The 17,845-nt window shown below is 43.3% G+C and overlaps 1 protein-coding gene across 2 annotated transcripts in view; it reads left to right on the forward strand.

Annotated features, from left to right (window-relative positions):
• LOC311235953 (supervillin-like) overlaps positions 1-17,845 on the forward strand; it is a 271,644-nt gene that overhangs the window by 24,886 nt on the left and 228,913 nt on the right. The window contains exon 1 of one of the 2 annotated variants that reach the window (XM_084323494.1): positions 771-887. The exons of the other annotated variant lie outside the window; for it this stretch is intronic. The gene's annotated coding sequence lies outside the window, so the exon portion shown is untranslated. Of the gene's footprint in view, positions 1-770; positions 888-17,845 lie in introns of those variants that run through there. 2 annotated transcript variants of the gene reach the window in all.

Below are 17,845 nucleotides of genomic sequence, written 5' to 3' on the forward strand. Positions count from 1 at the left end.
GTGGCAAAAACAAGCACTTCTAGTGGATGTACTTGGTAACCCCCAAAAAACACACTAGTTTAATTTAAACAGTAAGTACTTGAGTAATTGATTACTCACACCCATCCCTACTTGCCATTTGGTAGGTCTTCAAAACATCACACTAATCGACTCTTGCCGCTTGGCAGGCTTAAATTCAAAAGTAAGTAAGTACATTTTATAGCACCTTTCAAGGTACAAGATCACAAAGTGCTTTCCAGTCCAAAAATATCAAACAACATCAGCATATACATAGAACAAATCGAACACACTAAATAAAAAAGTATAAATACAAAGTAAAACCAAGATAAACACTAGCCAAACGCCTGTCTGAACAGCAGCGTTTGTAGCTGTTTTTTTTTTTAAAGAGTCCATTAATCTCAAAGAGAAAGGGAGGGCATTCCACAATCTGGGAGCAGCTACCTGAAAGGCACGATCACCCCTTCATTCCATTTGATACATTTACATTTACATTTAGTCATTTAGCTGACGCTTTTATCCAAAGCGACTTACAAGTTCTGTACGACAAGACAGCAAGAAGGGTACAACTCTATCAGCTGAGTAACAATGTTCATCAAAGTGTTGCGTGTTACAGTGTGGGTTAGTTTATTAGGACAAGTGCATGACAGTAAGGTTAGTCAGGGTTAGATTTTATTTTTTATTTTTTTATATCATTTCAGATAATGGTTGAAGAAGTGAGTCTTTAGTCGACGGCGAAAGATTGGACGGGATTCAGCTGTCCTAACTGGGATGGGTAGTTCATTCCACCATTGTGGGGCAAGGACTGAGAATAGGCGGCTTCTCTTTGATGACCCTCCGGACAGACACACTTCTGTATCTGTACCAGTTCAGAAATTCCTACTTTGAAGGTCAGTGCTGCTGTCATGCTGCAAGCTGTCATTATCCGGCTCTGTTTGAGCACAAGTCCATGTACTGTACCTCACACGAAGTGTGGCCAAGCTGAATGCTAATTGAAGGGATATAAACACTTGCGCCTGTAAACGGGGATTGTAATTAAGTTTTATATGGATAATTACAGCTTTTAATGAGCCACGTGAGAGGATACATACATCCGGATAGCTATACTTAGTTTGACTTCAGCCACAAGCTTCTTTTCTTTTAAATAACATCAGACATAACATAACATGTGCTAGCTATAAGCTATGAGCAACTGACTAACAACAACTTTTGCTTGGATGAATGTGGATCCTTGTGAAATGAGTTGCAGAGCAGGACTAGCGTTTGCGTTTCATGGGAATGTAATTCGTTGCCGAGGGCACTTTTACAAACTCTTTGGCCACTGATGTGTTTGTGGTCACGTTAAAAAGATTACAATCTCCGTTTTGAAAGTACATCTCTCTCTTGGCCCGATGACAGAAATCCACATAAACATTTTGAATTGGGAGCAGAGCTGTAAATATGGTGACTCACACTCAAGTGAGTTACCGTTGTTTATACAGTAGTTCCACACCAAAGCACAAGGCACTTTATCTGCTTCGACATAGACTCAATTATTTTCCAGTAATTTTCGGACGTTTCTATTTTTCAGCTATAACTTGAAAACCCATCCACATCACCTCCACCCTCCACCGACCTCCACAGCACCTACCTGCAGGCTGCACCCCCTACCTCCACACCCCCTACACCGACCTCCACACCCCCTACACCCACCCCCTACCTCCACAGACCACACCCCCTACACCGACCTCCACACCACCTACACCCACCCCCTACCTCCACACCCCCTACACCGACCTCCACACCCCCTACACCCACCCCCTACCTCCACAGACCACACCCCCTACACCGACCTCCACACCACCTACACCCACCCCCTACCTCCACACCCCCTACACCCACCTCCACACCCCCTACACCCACCCCCTACCTCCACAGACCACACCCCCTACACCGACCTCCACACCACCTACACCCACCCCCTACCTCCACACCCCCTACACCGACCTCCACACCCCCTACACCCACCCCCTACCTCCACAGACCACACCCCCTACACCGACCTCCACACCACCTACACCCACCCCCTACCTCCACACCCCCTACACCCACCTCCACACCCCCTACACCCACCTCCACACCCCCTACACCGACCTCCACACCACCTACACCCACCCCCTACCTCCACACCCCCTACACCCACCTCCACACCCCCTACACCCACCTCCACACCCCCTACACCCACCTCCACACCACATACACCACCTCCACCCTCCACCCACCTACACACCACCTCCACCCACCCCTATTGTCTTGGTCTGACCCGTCCTCTCTGCCGCGCCAGGCGGCTCCTCAGTGCAAATATTTACAGAAGACTGAGGAGCCGCGGCAGCGTGAGACACAGCAAGCGCCTCGGGGGGACGGGGACGGGGGGACGGGGGGGGACACACGCCAGGGGTCAGCCGGGGGCTAATCTCCCCTAAGACATATTTATAAACCCTGCTAGCAGTTAGAATGGCTGGCTTCCAGCGCAGACACTCAAGATGATAACTGTGTTTGGTAAGTGAGCGGACAGCAGAGGCCCATATGTGATACCTGTAAAGAAGTGTTGTATTATGTTCACACGGCACACCAGCATATGGTTATAATCAGGGCTTGACATTAACCTTTTGGTTCACCAGCCACTGTGGCTAGTGGTTTTCCAAAGTCACTAGCCACTCAGCATTTTCACCAGCCAAAAATCACACACACACACACGCACACGCACACGCACACACACAATCCAAATATCCAGTTCGTTTTTATAGTGTAAACTAAGTTTGGCTACTTGAGACAGAGAGAGAGAGAGACTCTCATTACGTGCAACGCAAGTAAGTGCGCACTGCGTTCCGAGAGCGAGAAAGAAGTTCTCATTACGTGTGACGCAAGTAAGCGCGCACTGCGTTCCGAGAGAGAGAAAGAGAGACTCTTCACTACGACTCTAAAACAGTGACGCTGCATGGTCTACCCGCCAAAGTGGCTGGTAAGAGTGACAGAGTTACACGCCACTGCCGAATTCTACCCGCATTTGGCGGGTGTTAATGTCAAGCCCTGGTTATATTTCACCCCCCTGTCCACTGGTTCACATTTGAGGTGAGTGCACGGCACACATAATATCTCCCATGCAAAGTGGGCGGCACAAGACACATGCCATAGGTCCACGAGTCGACCATACTGTATGTGGACTGGAAGCCCCCAGTGAAGCAGATGTAGCATACGGTTTGCCTTGTGTTGATCTCCATACAGAAAAGAGGTACAGAGTGGTGGAAAGTAACTAAGTATTTATTTTATTTAAGTACTGTACTTAAGCTACTTGTACTTTACGTGAGTATTTCAATTTTAGGGAACTTTATACTTTTACTCCACTACATTTAAAAGAAAATATTGTACTTTTTACTCCACTACATTTATCTGAACCCATCAGTTACTAGTTACTTTGAAGAAAAGATTTAGCATAGAAATCATGGCAAAAATATATGAAGATTATGTACTTTCAAATCGGAGGCATGTCAACTTCAAGCGGACGTAATCAGAGCAGCATAACTGGACCATGTACCACTTTAACACAACCTTTAGACGTCAGTGGATCGAGGTTTGAACGCTCCCAAGCACTGGAATACACAAACGTCATGTAGAATGCATACTTTTACTTGAGATACTTAAGTACATTCAATTGCAAATACTTCTCTACTTTTACTTAAGTAGAATTTGAATGGAGGACTTTTTCATTTACCAGAGTACTCATTTATCTGGGTATTTCTACTTTTACTTAAGTAAAGGAACTGTGTACTTCTTCCACCACTGCAGGCCTACAGTGTTTTCTTTACATTAATTCAGATGCAGCTAGATAAAAGGCAGTATTATCAAAGGTATTAATTTCTTCAGTTGCCCTCAATGAGCACAAAGAAAGTGCGCGGGCCCAGTGTACATAAATACAGTAGTACTTTTAACTGAAATACCCAGATAAGAAGAGGATAGCGCTGCAGCTTATGCTAGAACCAACACTGGGATGGAAGTGTAACTAAAAAACAAACATTTCCTCCAACAAACAACAACAACCACCACCACAGCTCTGAAATAAATCATTCCAGAGGAAACACTGGCCAGGGTGTGGCTCAACGTTGTCACAGCGCTTTCACGTCTTTTCTCACTCGGTTGATTATTCCAGTTATCAGTGATGAAGATGCGACAATGCAGTCCATCCACACTCCACAGCAATGGTTGGGCGTTGAACTCGTTCCCCCTGAAAAGTCACCTTTCCAGGAATTAAGAAAAACAACTCTGGTTTTCAAATTGGCCGCGAGGCATTTTTTGGGCTATACAAAGAGTTTTGAATGGGTTTCAAAGGATGCACGTGGGTGATATCATCACAATCGACAGTGCTGGACAACCACGAGAAGAACACTACCACCACGACTAGGAGAACGATTAAAATCAAAGGAACCTTGTAATTCAGCCCTCAGGACGGCTTAGGGGTAGAGATGCTGACCGGTCACCGAAAGGTCGCTGCTTGGATTCCCATTGGGGCGTGTTACATAATTTGCGCTGAACAGACTAAAGTAAACAAGTTATTAACCAACACTTAAAAGGCGCATTGTCTGCGCAGAGGTTCAAACCGACCGCTTCTGTGATTGTTTTGGTTGTAGTCAGTGAAGTCACACCTTTTTTAGTGTAATTTCCTCAGGAGTAAACAATGAATCCACTTCCTGAAAGTAACCATGCGAAGCATTATACTTGATAAAACATGATGATTGTAAGGGGACTGAATGGCAGGGGAATCACCAGAGGCCCTATGATGCAATATTATCACGATACTAGAGTCAGAACATTGTAATATTATTATTACGATATGCCATTTGGAAGAATCGATCAATAGGGACAAAATTATCGATAAATATAGATATTTCTATTAGTATTTTTAATATATATATATATATATATATATATATATATTTTTTTTTTAATTATTATGTAAGGGGATAATGTATAGCTACGAGGTCATTGTCGCAAAATAATTGACCGACAATGCATTCTGGAACACCGAGGCGCCGCGCCGAGGTGTTCTAAACGCAGTGAAAGTCAATTATTTTGCGACAATGACCTAGTATAGCTATACATTATCCCGCTTATTACAGGGCTAACTTACTAACAATATACGTAATTCATTTTACACCATCGACAAGACGAGATCAAATGCAGACGCGGTTCTGTTGCTCCTCTGGCGTATGTGTGGGCTTGATTGCACCTGATGCAGTGCAGCTGTGCATGGTATAACGCTGCGAGAGTCCGGCTGCGAGGCTATCTTTCCCCGTTGCCCCTAACAGCGGTCATTATTGCACGTTGCCCCTAGCAGCAGTGAATTATCGAGAAATAATGGACCGCTGCTAGGGGCAACGGAGCACTATTGACCAATCACAATCAAGCATTTTGGCGAATTTTAAAACGCCATGTAATAATATTATTTAAACAACACATTTATGTTTATTTTGCAGCAATTCTTTGTCGTTGATGCCATCTTTAGTGTTACATATTTCCCCATTCAAAACTACCACAGTGATCCTTCTCATTTTATAGTCTGTGGTCTCTGGATGTGATGGAGGAGTGCACTGCATATTGAATGCACAGTGCAGAGTCGCAATTCAACTGAATTTACATGAAATGGGGATGTTTTAACTAAAACATGCCAGAATACCTAGTATTTTAGTATAGTATAAAGTATTAAAAAAAATCTTTTTTTACACATGCCACTTATCGATTTCACGCAGTTATAACAAACTATCATTACACCTGAGTAAAACAGAGTCCATTCTCTTTGGATCAAATAACAAACTCAGCAAGGCCAACGGCTTCTCTGTTACAGTGGGTGACAATATTGTCACAAGGAAAGATGAAATTACCTACCTGGGTTCCATCCTAGGCTAAAGGGCACTATGACTATGCTTGCACCTCATGGTACCAAAGCACCTCAAAAGCCCTAAAATCAAGACTACAAACATCACAAAACAAACTGGTCAGACTACTGCTTGACCTTACTCCTAAAACCCACCTCACCCCTGCCCATTTTGACAACCTAGGATGGCTTAGAGTAGACGACAAGAGTACAGCAACTTGCAATGGGCCTGGTCTACAAGATACACTACACCACTAAGATACCCATGTACATGTCAAAATACTTCCCAAAGGTATTTGTATTTGTATTTATTGGTTTAAAATACAGAGACAGTGCATATTAAGGAACATTAACATTCAGTGAATTCCACGACCACAACACCAGAGGGAGTTCCACAAATCATGTTCAACCCAGATTCGGCTCAAACAAGGGACTAAACACGTTTAGCAAATATGCCACAACGATGTGGAACGCCCTACCCACAGCCATAAAATAATGTGAATCCTTACCCTCCTTCAAAACCGCTCTCAAAGAGCACCTACGGGAGGCTGCAATTTGAAACTGGCCCCGGTAAATGTCTAAACCCCACCCACCCACCCAACCCCCTCGAATGTACAGTTTCTTCCCCCTTGAATGTATATATTTTCTTTTAGGATCTCTATCTCTTAAACAGTACTGTATATTTGTATATATTGTCTGTCTTAAATGTCTGGATGTAACAGTACTGTATATCTGTATGTCATAAATGTTATGATGAATTGAAAATGGGGGACCTCATGTAAACAAGACTAAAGTCTTTCTCTGGTCTGCATCCCCTTAACAATTGTGTGTACTGTATTGTACCGATTCTGCAATCTGTTAATAAAGTTTTCAATCAATCGATAATTATCGATAAAACAATAAGTGGTCTCAGCCTTAGTTTCAGTCTGTTCACCTCCAATCATTTCTATTGCAGCAAAAAGGAAATTGGCATCACTGTATCAATATAATATACCGTAATTACTCTAATAGTGACCGGTATTCAAATACAAGCCGGGTCTCTATTAATGGCCGGGTGCGCTCTTGAGCTAAGCAATTATAAGCCGGCCTCCTAATACAAGCCGGGTTACTAATATACTGAGCTGCATACTGAGCTAGTTACTTGATTTCACTTTGAAAACGTTGAAATGACCAGTGACCACCTGTAATTGCACTGTTTACTATTTCATACAGTACTTGGTTTCAATAAATGAACCCAGTACATTTTACTGGGTTCAAACTGACACAAAATGTTGATTTATTCATTATGATCCGTTTGAAAATTTGAAATATAGGCCTCCCTCTTATACAGGCCTCCTCCTAATACAAGCCTGGTACCCGCTACAGTTGAAACAAATACAAGCCGGGGTTACTATTAGAGGAATTACGGTAGGCAAGGCATTATGGCTGCGCGATAAAACAACGATAATTGGTACAAAACGCTGCTGCAACCCGCAAGAGAGACCACATCACCCCTGTCCTTGCCTCCCTTCATTGGCTCCCAGTACGCTACAGGATAGATTTTAAGGTTCTCCTATTTGTTTTTAAAGCCCTTAATGGTCACACCCCCTCCTACATCTCAGACCTCCTATCCCCCTATTCCAACACCAGGTCCCTCAGGTCAGCCGATCAGAGGCTCCTGACAGTCCGGAGGTCTAACCTCAAGCTCAGGGGGGGCCGTGCCTTTGCTATCGCAGCCCCTGAACTGTGGAACAGCATCCCCACCTCCATTAGGCTCGCCCCCTCGATAGATGCCTTCAAATCTAGGCTCAAAACCCACTTCTACCTACTAGCCTTTCCCGTTCACTGACTCATGCCCTGTTTTTCTATGTGTTTGCCTGTGTGCCCTCCCATAAAACGGAGTGTGATTGTTGTCTATATGTATCTTGTGTATCTACCCTCTGTACAGCACTTTGGTTGACACGCGTCATGTGAAATGTGCTATATAAATACATCTGATTGATTGATTGATTGATCGCAATATATTTATTAATGCCAGTTATAAAAGTTGTATTGTTATACAGTTCGTGTTCATGTTCTAACTCAGATTTGTGGACAGACTTCAGATTCCGATTCCGATGACTTTATTCACCATATTGTACAGGTACAAATGGAACGTGATTCGACATTACAGTGCATGATTTTTTTCACATATAGGAATAAACATAATCATAAATAAATAAGTGCAAAACAGGACAGAACAGTGAGACAACAATAAGACAGTAAAGTGCAGTGGTTGGGGACATGGATACAGTGCAGCACAGTTCAAGTCCAGAGGTCCAGCCCTAGCAGCTCGCCATAGAGGGGGGGGGGGGGGGGGGGGGACACCTGACTAATTTACCAGGCGAGTTGCTGAGGGGAAGAAGCTGAGTCTATGGCGGGATTTTAATGTCTTGGGCAGCCGTAGCCGCCTGCCGTGGGGGAGCATGATGAAGAGGCCGTGACCCTGGTGGGCGGGGTCAGCCATGATCTTCCTCACCCTTCTCAAGGCCCTGGTGGAATGTAGGGACTCGAGGGAGGGAAGGGGGCAGCCGATCACCCTCTCCGCTGATCGTATCACCCGCTGCAGCTTGGCCTTGTCCCTGACCGTGGCTGCAGGGAACCAGGTGATGATGGAGAGGGTGAGGATGGACTGGATTATGGCGGTGTACCATCATAGTCCTTGGCAGCCTGAACTTCCTCAGCTGACGTAGGAAGAACATCCTCTTCCGGGCCTTTTTGTTGAGAGCGATGGTGTTCAGCTCCCATTTCAGGTCCAATGAGAGTGTCATGCCGAGGAAGCGGCAGGACTCCACAGAGGCCACCGGGGTGCCTCCCAGAATGATTGGGGTGGGGGGGGGCTGCCTTCCGCCTGAAGTCCACTACCATCTCCACTGTTTTCTGGGCGTTGAGGTCCAGGTTGTTGCAGCTGCACCAGCTCTGCAGCCTCCTGTAGGCAGACTCGTCCCCCCTGGATATGAGACCCACCAGGGTGGTGTCGTCCGCAAACTTCAGGAGACTTGTCTTTTTTGCCCGCAAGTTAATGGCAAAGTAATGGCTTTGCTTGTCCAAATGACAATACTGACCAAATTGAGATTTATTTTTCTCTTGTCCATTTATTTTGTTTGCTTTCTAATTTAAAATACAGTTTATACAAGCGTCTGTACACAGTAGGCTATGTGTGCTAATCAGACTTGAGATTTATTTTTCATTATTAATACCAGAATTGAGATTTTATTTATTTTCATTGTTAATGCCAGTTAACAAGGTTGGACAAAATTGAAAATGTCTACATCAGAGGAACGGCCCATGTTGAGCAGTTCGGGCAGAAAGTGAGAGAAGCAAGACTGAGATGGTTTGGACATGTGCGGAGGAGGGAGGTGGGGTACATCGGGAGGAGGATGCTGGAGATGGAGCTGCCAGGAAAGAGGAGGAGGGGAAGGCCCAAGAGGAGGTTTATGGACACAGTGAAGGAGGACATGCAGGCAGTGGGAGTGACGGAGGACGACGCAGAGGACAGGAACAGATGGAAACGGATGATCCGCTGTGGCGACCCCTGACGGGAAAAGCCGAAAGAAGAAGAAGTTAATGCCAGTTATAAAAGTTGTATTGTTATACAGTTCGTGTTCATGTTCTACCTCAGATTTGTGGTTTGGCAAGTAGGCCTAGTTGGTAATGTTCTGACAATAAAGCTGAACCACAATTAACCTTTTGGTTTCTTCAGCTTTCATTCAGCAGCAAAAATAGCCTTTAAACTTGACAGAAATAATTATTTCATGTATATCGAGATAATTATCGAGTGATATGATAACGATTTTGGCCATATCCCCCAGTCCTACTGAAGGGGTACCCAAACATGCCTTCTCAACCATTGTCAAGTTCAGCCTGAACCTGAGTGCTGAAAAGACTGTACTGATGAGACTGTACTGAAAATACTGTACTAAGAGGCTGTACTGAAAATACTGTACTAAGAGGCTGTACTGAAAAGACTGTACTAAGAGGCTGTACTGAAAAGACTGTACTGAAAAGACTACTGATAAGACCGTACTGAAAAGATAAGACCGTACTGAAACGACTGTACTAATACTAGGATGTACTGATCAGACCGTACTGAAAAGACAGAACTAAGAGGCTGTACTGATAAGACCGTACTGAAAAGACAGAACTAAGAGGCTGTACTGATAAGACCGTACTGAGAAGACTGCACTTCTGGCCTTTTCAGACATGGCATATATTATGTACCTCTTGAGGATATCGATCAATCAATCATTTCTCTTGCCTTGTGTAAATTGACAATAACGATAGTCTTTAAATGCTACTTTTACCAAAATAAATACAACTAAATAAATCCATCTACAGGGGAATCTCTGCAACAGGGCTGCATGTAATAATCCATCTGAACCACTCAGACTAGCTTATGTGGCATTCAACTGTTCAGCTAGCGTTAGTGCTGTACTGTATGTCCCAGCCACAACACCCCCCTCAAAGATAGGAGACCCCCACCTCCTATATGGGCATCCCCCCTGCTCAGTAAAATTCCAGCTGTCCAGATGGTGTCTGTTCTGCTCAGTGGATGTGAGACAGAGAGAGAGAGAGACCCCATGACTGTGATAGGCTGGATGAGTCATTCCACATCTCTCTCTCTCTCTCTCTCTCTCTCTCTCTCTCTCTCTCGGAACGCAGTTGCGTTGCACGTAATGAGAGTCTCTCTCTCTCTCTCTCTCTCTCTCTCTCTCTCTCTCTCTCTCTCTCTCTCTCTCTCTCTCTCTCTCTCTCTCTCTCTCATATTTCTAAAATGTTCCCCTTCCTCCAGTCTCTTGTTTCTGTCTTGTCCATTACTTCTCTTGTGTGTGTTGTATCTCACCAATGTGCCCCCCATTCTAACTAATATTATCTGTCAGACACTCTGCCTTTTGAAGTGGACCAGTGTTTCTCCCACGGGTAGCGGTGCCTGTCTGGAGGTGAACTTGATTCTAAAGCTCACGCTGACAACTTATTGACAAGTGGAAAGGTGGACATTAGCTTCTAAAGGGAGATAAAGAGGTGTCACGCTGCAGGAGTGGATTCCTTCATTCAGCCACGGTACTGGTACATGGTACTGGTGGTACACGGTACTGGTACATGGTACTGACCCCAAAGTTCTGTTGGAAAATGACCCCAGTTACACGCAAACATGACAAAAACAATGCAAATCTTTGAGTAACTGCAGTGCAATTCATACATATATGATATAGAATACCCAGCCAGCACACACCCTGTTTCAGCCCCTGCCCCTGGTAGGCGTTTCAAGTCCATCCTTGCACAAAGTATCTTGTATCCAAAATAGTCACCTCTCTATTGCAAGGCTCTGTAACTGATTCTGGTTGAAAGCAAGAGTGCGGTTGAATCTGAAATATTAAGTTCTTCTTTTGTAAGGCTCCTTCTCAGCAGTTTCCCTGTTGTCTGTGTTGGATTACGGAGATGTGATTTATAGACACTTAGACTCCGTTTACCATTCAGCCATTAGATTTCAAGTCAAGTCAAGAGTTTTATTTGTCACGGCATACAAGCATACAGTGAAATGCGGGAGGTCATGCCCGCAGCGATTGTGCAATAACACAAGTAATAAGATAAGACATTTATCACCGGTGATAGTTATGGTTTTCACCATTGTATCCTATTTAATAAGGTCTGGTGGTCCTCTCTGGCAGAGACGGGAGTTGCATTGGAATCTGTTTCTTTATAAAGCCATAATTAGAGACTGTTATATTACTTCTTTATTGGAATGGACCCCTGGGCCCTAATGTACATGATCCAGTGATTGTCTTACACTTATCTGCCCCCTACCTCATGGTATGCCCTGCAGGAAACTTTGAAACTAAACACTCTAGTGTCTTATCGGTCGGTTTATAACTTTGATGACCAACCAGGTTGTTACCTCTGTTTTAATGTTTTTGAAATGTGCTCTTAATTGTTCTGATGTTTCTGTATTTATTAACGCACTATGACTTATTGTGAATGTAACATCTCCACGACACTGTAAATTAGTTTAACTACTCTGTGTATTTATTGAGTATAATATTGCAATAGTGATAATATTGCATCATAGGGCCTTTTAAGTGTTTGTTGGTTAATAACTTGTTTACTTTAGTCTGTTCAGCGCAAATTATGTAACACGCCCCAATGGGAATCCAAGCAGCGACCTTTCGGTGACCGGTCAGCATCGCTACCCCTAGGCCGTCCTGAGGCCTGAATTACAATGTCTTATCGGTCGGTTTAGAACTTTGATGACCAATCAGGTCGCCACAATATGTAATTGTTTTTAAATTGTTACCTCTGTTTTAATGTTTTTGAAATGTGCTCTTAATTGTTCTGATGTTTCTGTATTTATTAATTATTTATGACAATTGTGAATGTAACATCTCCACGACACTGTAAATTAGTTTTAACTGCTCTGTGTATTTATTGAGTATAAAAAGATTGAATGAATGTTGTGATGCTCCTCTTTAGTGTTCATATTATTGAACAACTATACAATTTCAGTAAAATCTGCACAAAATTGAAATAAAGAGACTTGATTGGGTCAAAGGTCGGCGTGGGAGCTATTTACTACTACATCTGTTCTGTGTGTGTATGTCTGGCCTACATTAGAGGAATCCAACCCAGCACGTTATGCATGGTGCATCTGTGACTGGGTGTGTGTGTGCGGGTGTGTGGTGTGGACAGGGCATTCCTGATCTCCCAGGCCGATAAAGCCCCATAAAGCCCTCCCTGCCTCTACTCCAGCCTCTGTGATCACAGGCCAGTAGGAGAGGTGTGTGTGCGTGTGTTATGTGTATGTTTGCCTGCTTGTGTGTACCAGTATGATATTGTGTGGTGTTACCTACTTGTGAATGTCATGGTTGTGTGTGAATGTAAACTGTGTGTGAATGTAAACTTCATGATTGTGTGTGAATGTAAACTTCATGATTGTGTGTGAATGTAAACTTCATGATTGTGTGTGAATGTAAACTTCATGATTGTGTTTGAATGTAAACTTCAGGATTGTGTGTGAATGTAAACTTCATGATTGTGTTTGAATGTAAACTTCAGGATTGTGTGTAAATGTAAACTTCATGATTGTGTTTGAATGTAAACGTCATGATTGTGTTTGAATGTAAACTTCATGATTGTGTGTGTGTGAATGTAAACGTCATCATGATTGTATGTAAATGTAACTTCATGATTGTGTTTGAATGTAAACTTCATGATTGTGTGTAAATGTAAACTTCAGGATTGTGTGTAAATGTAAACGTCATGGTTGTGTGTGAATGTAAACTGTGTGTTTGATTGATTGATTGAAAAGTTTATTAACAGATTGCAGAATGGGTACAGTACAGTACAGCTCAATACATACAATTGTTAAGGGGATGCAGACCAGAGAAAGACTTTCGTCTTGTTTACATCAGGGTCCCCCATTTTCAATTCATCATAACATATATGACATACATGACATACAGATAGACATCTGCTACATCTATACATTTATGACATATCAGTCAAATATCAGTGTGAATGTAAACGTCGTGATTGTGCTGCTGTGTAAAACGTGTTGACCTGTTGGCTCCTTTTTTAATCCGATAGAAAGCCAGAAGATTGACTTATGTTGAACTCTGCCCTCTTTTATTGATCCTCCAATCACAACTGTTTGCTTACAGTTGTGATTGGATCATCAAGAGAAGAGAGCAGGGTTTGAGATAGGACAATTGAGACGAATGACTATGAACTAAACTAAACCCAGTGAGAGGAAAATACCATGCAAGTACGCATGGATACAGTTCTCTACTGTATGTGAAAAGCACATAGCTAGCTACAGTGAGTAGAGGTATGTGGGATACAATAGCCACTGTCTCACTTTAGAGCCATTCCAGGAACAGGACAGGATGCAGCATTTTTCTTGGCCTGCTCACCAGCTTTATTTGTCTAAGCTACAATATAATCGCAAACAGATCAGTTCAAATGGCCTCGGGCTGCATAATCTCTAGACTAAGTATTAGCCTATGCCCGGATTACTTTGAAGTTTCAAGTTTCTTTATTAGTTGTCATACAAAAATACAGAATACTTTTATATGAAATGCTTTTTTCTGTTCTGCTCCTGAGAGTGCGCTAGATAAAAATAGATAAGTATAAAATAGAAAGTCAAAAGTACGTAAACAAGTGTAAACAAAAGTGTTCAATATACATATATACAATATACAATAGTAGTAGGAAATTTTTTTTTAACTGAGTTACAATACAATATACAGTACAATGCAGAAATGGGATGCGGTACAACTTAGGGTAAGGTGCAATGAGGTATGAGTTGTATAAAGTGTGTTAAAGTGTCTAAAGTGGGTGCTACATTGAGTTGTTTATTTAAAGTGAGTGTGTACGTGTGGATGTGTGTGCTGTGAGTGTATTTGATGGTTTGTTACATAGTGTTATTGTCGTTGAGCATCCTGATGGCCTGGGGATAGAAGCTCCTTCTGAGTCTCTCTGTGCTTGGCATGAGACTCCGGTATCACTTGCCTGACCGCAGCAGTTCAAAGAGGCAGTTGTTTGGGTGGCTAGAGTCTTTGATTATTCTCTTAGCCTTACCTGCAATGCTTGTTGTAAATGTCTTGGAGAGTGGGAAGCCCACCTCCAATTGTGCGTTCGGCTGAACGGGCCACTGACTCTCTGTAGTCTGCTACGGTCTTGTGCTGTGCTATTCCCAAACCAGGAGGTGATATTGCCAGTCAGGATGCTCTCTATTGTGCATGAGTAGAAGTTCTTAACACTTTAATCGCCGGAAACGCCGAAACTCGTCATTGCCCGCCATGCTCATTCTGCCGAAGACGCCGTAACACGTCTTTGATATCAATATTTCAAAAATCTGTGATCGAAATCATATTTCTCCTCCGGGGACCTGAGATATACTGCTGATCTCCACTCAACTCTCTAACGGTTCAAGAGCGCCATCTGGTGGCCGATCGGCAGATCGCCCAACAGGAAGTGACGCGCCAAACAGGAAGTGCTCACCCATATTTCATCCGGGCACTCGCGATCGTTAGCAGGACTCCATCTCGACACACTGGATAATCAATCGCTCGCCCTAACTCAATAAACAACGTTATTTGGACGTATATAGTATTATACAACCTGGAAATGGTTCATCTAGATCAACATCCCATAATAGAAAACTGTCTACTCCAAGCTGATCGCCCAACGGCCCGAGGAGACTGGGGTAAGTTTCAGCGTTTATTATTACCGTGTTCGATATAAACTGCTCTGATGATCATATGACCCACACTAGATGAATGATATAACGTTGCCCATGGAATTATAAACGACCCCCCGCCCATCCGGTCAACATCAGATCATACGTAGTAACTTCTAGAAGTACCTCCAGTTGAAATTTTTTATCTGGCACCGATCGCTACCAAACTGTATTTGATCATCAATATAATGCATTTGGGGCTATAAATCAAGTTCTGGAGAAAGCTGCAGAAAACGATAAAAACATACTTATACTTTAGACCGTATTTTAGTATGAATATGTGAATGAAAAAGTATAACGTTGCTACACCCTGAACAATAGATATAGGACATTGAATGGGCCATAATGTCAATTTAGCAATAGAATTAAAAAAGTTATAGCCCTGCAAAGAAGGGGAACTTCTCCATAGACAAATAGAGCTGGCTAGGGATGGTAAATTATGAATTTAACCATGGCGATCAAAGTGTTAAGGATCTTCTGACTCACTTTGAACTTCCTTAGGCGCCTAAGGAAGTAGAGGCGTTGCCGTGCCTTCTTGACTACACTGTCAATGTGTGTGGTCCATGTCAAGTCCTCGGATATGTGGACTCCGAGGTACTTAAAACTGTTCACTCTCTCCACCGGTGCCCCGTCGATACCACCGTGCCAGAGTCTCTACCTCTTCCATCGTTTCGTTTCATCGTTTGCAGAGATCAGGCCCACCACTACTGTGTCATCAGCAAATTTGATGATTGTGTTGTTGTTCCGCTGTGCCACACAGTCGTGTGTGTACAGCGAGTAGAGGAGGGGACTCAGAACTAGGGCTGCACGATTAATCGATTTGAAATCGAAATTGTGATTTGGAATGATGCAATTATCAAAATCGCATTTTTTATTTATTTTTTACATTTATTTAACCAGGAAGTCCCATTGAGATACAAGATCGGTTTGGGAGAGGGAGGTAAGGGGTTTTAGATTGTGTGTTGTGAAGTTTAGACTTCAGAGAGGGAGAGTAAAGTACAGAAAAAAAGGTACCGTTGGGTACCGGTATCGATTCCCAGGTAAAAAGAAAAATGTTCAGGCTCGGTGTCCTGAAAAGACTCACTGCGTAGGCCAGATGCACGCCGCATTTTACAATAAACCTCTGTGGGGCTGCTTAAAAAATATATATTATAATCGCAAATGTAATCGCAATCGCAATATCTGTCAGAAAAATCGCAATTCGATTATTTCCCAAAATCGTGCAGCCCTACTCAGAACACAGCCCTGGGGGGCCCCTATGTTGAGGGTGATGGATGAGGAGGTGCAGTTGCCTGCTCTCACCACCTGGGGTCTACCCGTCAGGAAGTCCAAGACCCACTGGCAGAGGTCATAGTTCAAGCCCAGGTCCCTGAGCTTGGCTATGAGTTTGGAGGGGACTATGGTATTGAATGCTGAGCTGTAGTCGATTAACAGCATTCTCACATAGTTCCCCTGCCTCTTATCCAGGTGTGATGCTGCTGTGTGCAGCACATGGGCTATGGCGTCCTCCGTTGACCTGTTGGGGCGATATGTAAATTGCAGGGGGTCCAGGTTGATGGGGAGGGAGGAACAGATGTAGCCCTTCGCAAGCTTCTCAAAGCACTTCATGGCTATGGAGGTGAGAGCTACTTAAGCATTACATCACGCGCAGGAGTGGTTTGTGAACAATAAACCATGCCTAGGGGTGGTCGTTAGGCCCGAGGCGCAGCCGAGGGTTGTTAGACCCCCCTAGGCATGGTTTATTGTTAACAAATCACGACTGCAAGTGGTGTAATGCTTTTATACAACTGCCACATTCATCCAACCTTATTGCTATACAATAAACACACATTAATCGAAGATTTATTGAAAAAACCATCCGCCAGAAAAAGTAGTTCCCACAACTACAAAAAAGACAAGTTGCCTCCATGTGGAAGCAGCTTGAAGTGCATCCAATCAACTAACACATCCAACTGTGTGTTATTGGAATGATTGAGAGAAGTTGCCTCCATGTGGAAGCAGCTTGAAGTGCATCCAACCAACTAACACATCCAACTGTGTGTTATTGCATCCAACCAACTAACACATCCAACTGCCTTTCAACTAAGACATCGAACCAACTAACACATCCAACTGCCTTTCAACTAAGACATCCAACCAACTAACACATCCAACTTTTCTTTAGTTTTTAATTATGAAGTTAGTGGTTATTGGAATGATTGATTGATTGATTGAAAATTGTTTTACCAGATGCAGAATGGGTACAATACAGTACGGCTCAATACACACAATTGTTAAGGGGGTGCAGACCTACTTTCTATAGAACTTCATTCTTAGATGCTTCTATAGAAAGTAGGTAAAACAAATTAAAAAGTTTTCTTTGCCCTATAGGAAAAAAAAGTTTTCTTCGCCCTATTTTTTTATTTATTTTTTTAAACCTACTGTAGAGGGCCTAAACTTAACCAGTTGGAAACCAAGCGTACAGTAATAAAATTTGCAATCAATCAACTCAATAGGCCATGCTCACTTAGAACAGCGCAGCACCCAGCTCTCTCTGTCTGACTATCCCCCGCGTTGCAGACAGGAGTGTGTGTGTGTGTGTGTCAGCGTTTCCGTTAGCCGGTAATTACCGGTATTTGACCGGCAAAATCTGTTGAAGTCCGACATATTTAATCTCTCCGGTCATAATGTCCGGTGAAAATAATTCC

The sequence above is a fragment of the Notolepis coatsorum genome (genome assembly GCF_963971535.1).
Source record: "Notolepis coatsorum genome assembly, chromosome: 10".
Taxonomy (NCBI): Eukaryota; Metazoa; Chordata; class Actinopteri; order Aulopiformes; family Paralepididae; genus Notolepis; species Notolepis coatsorum.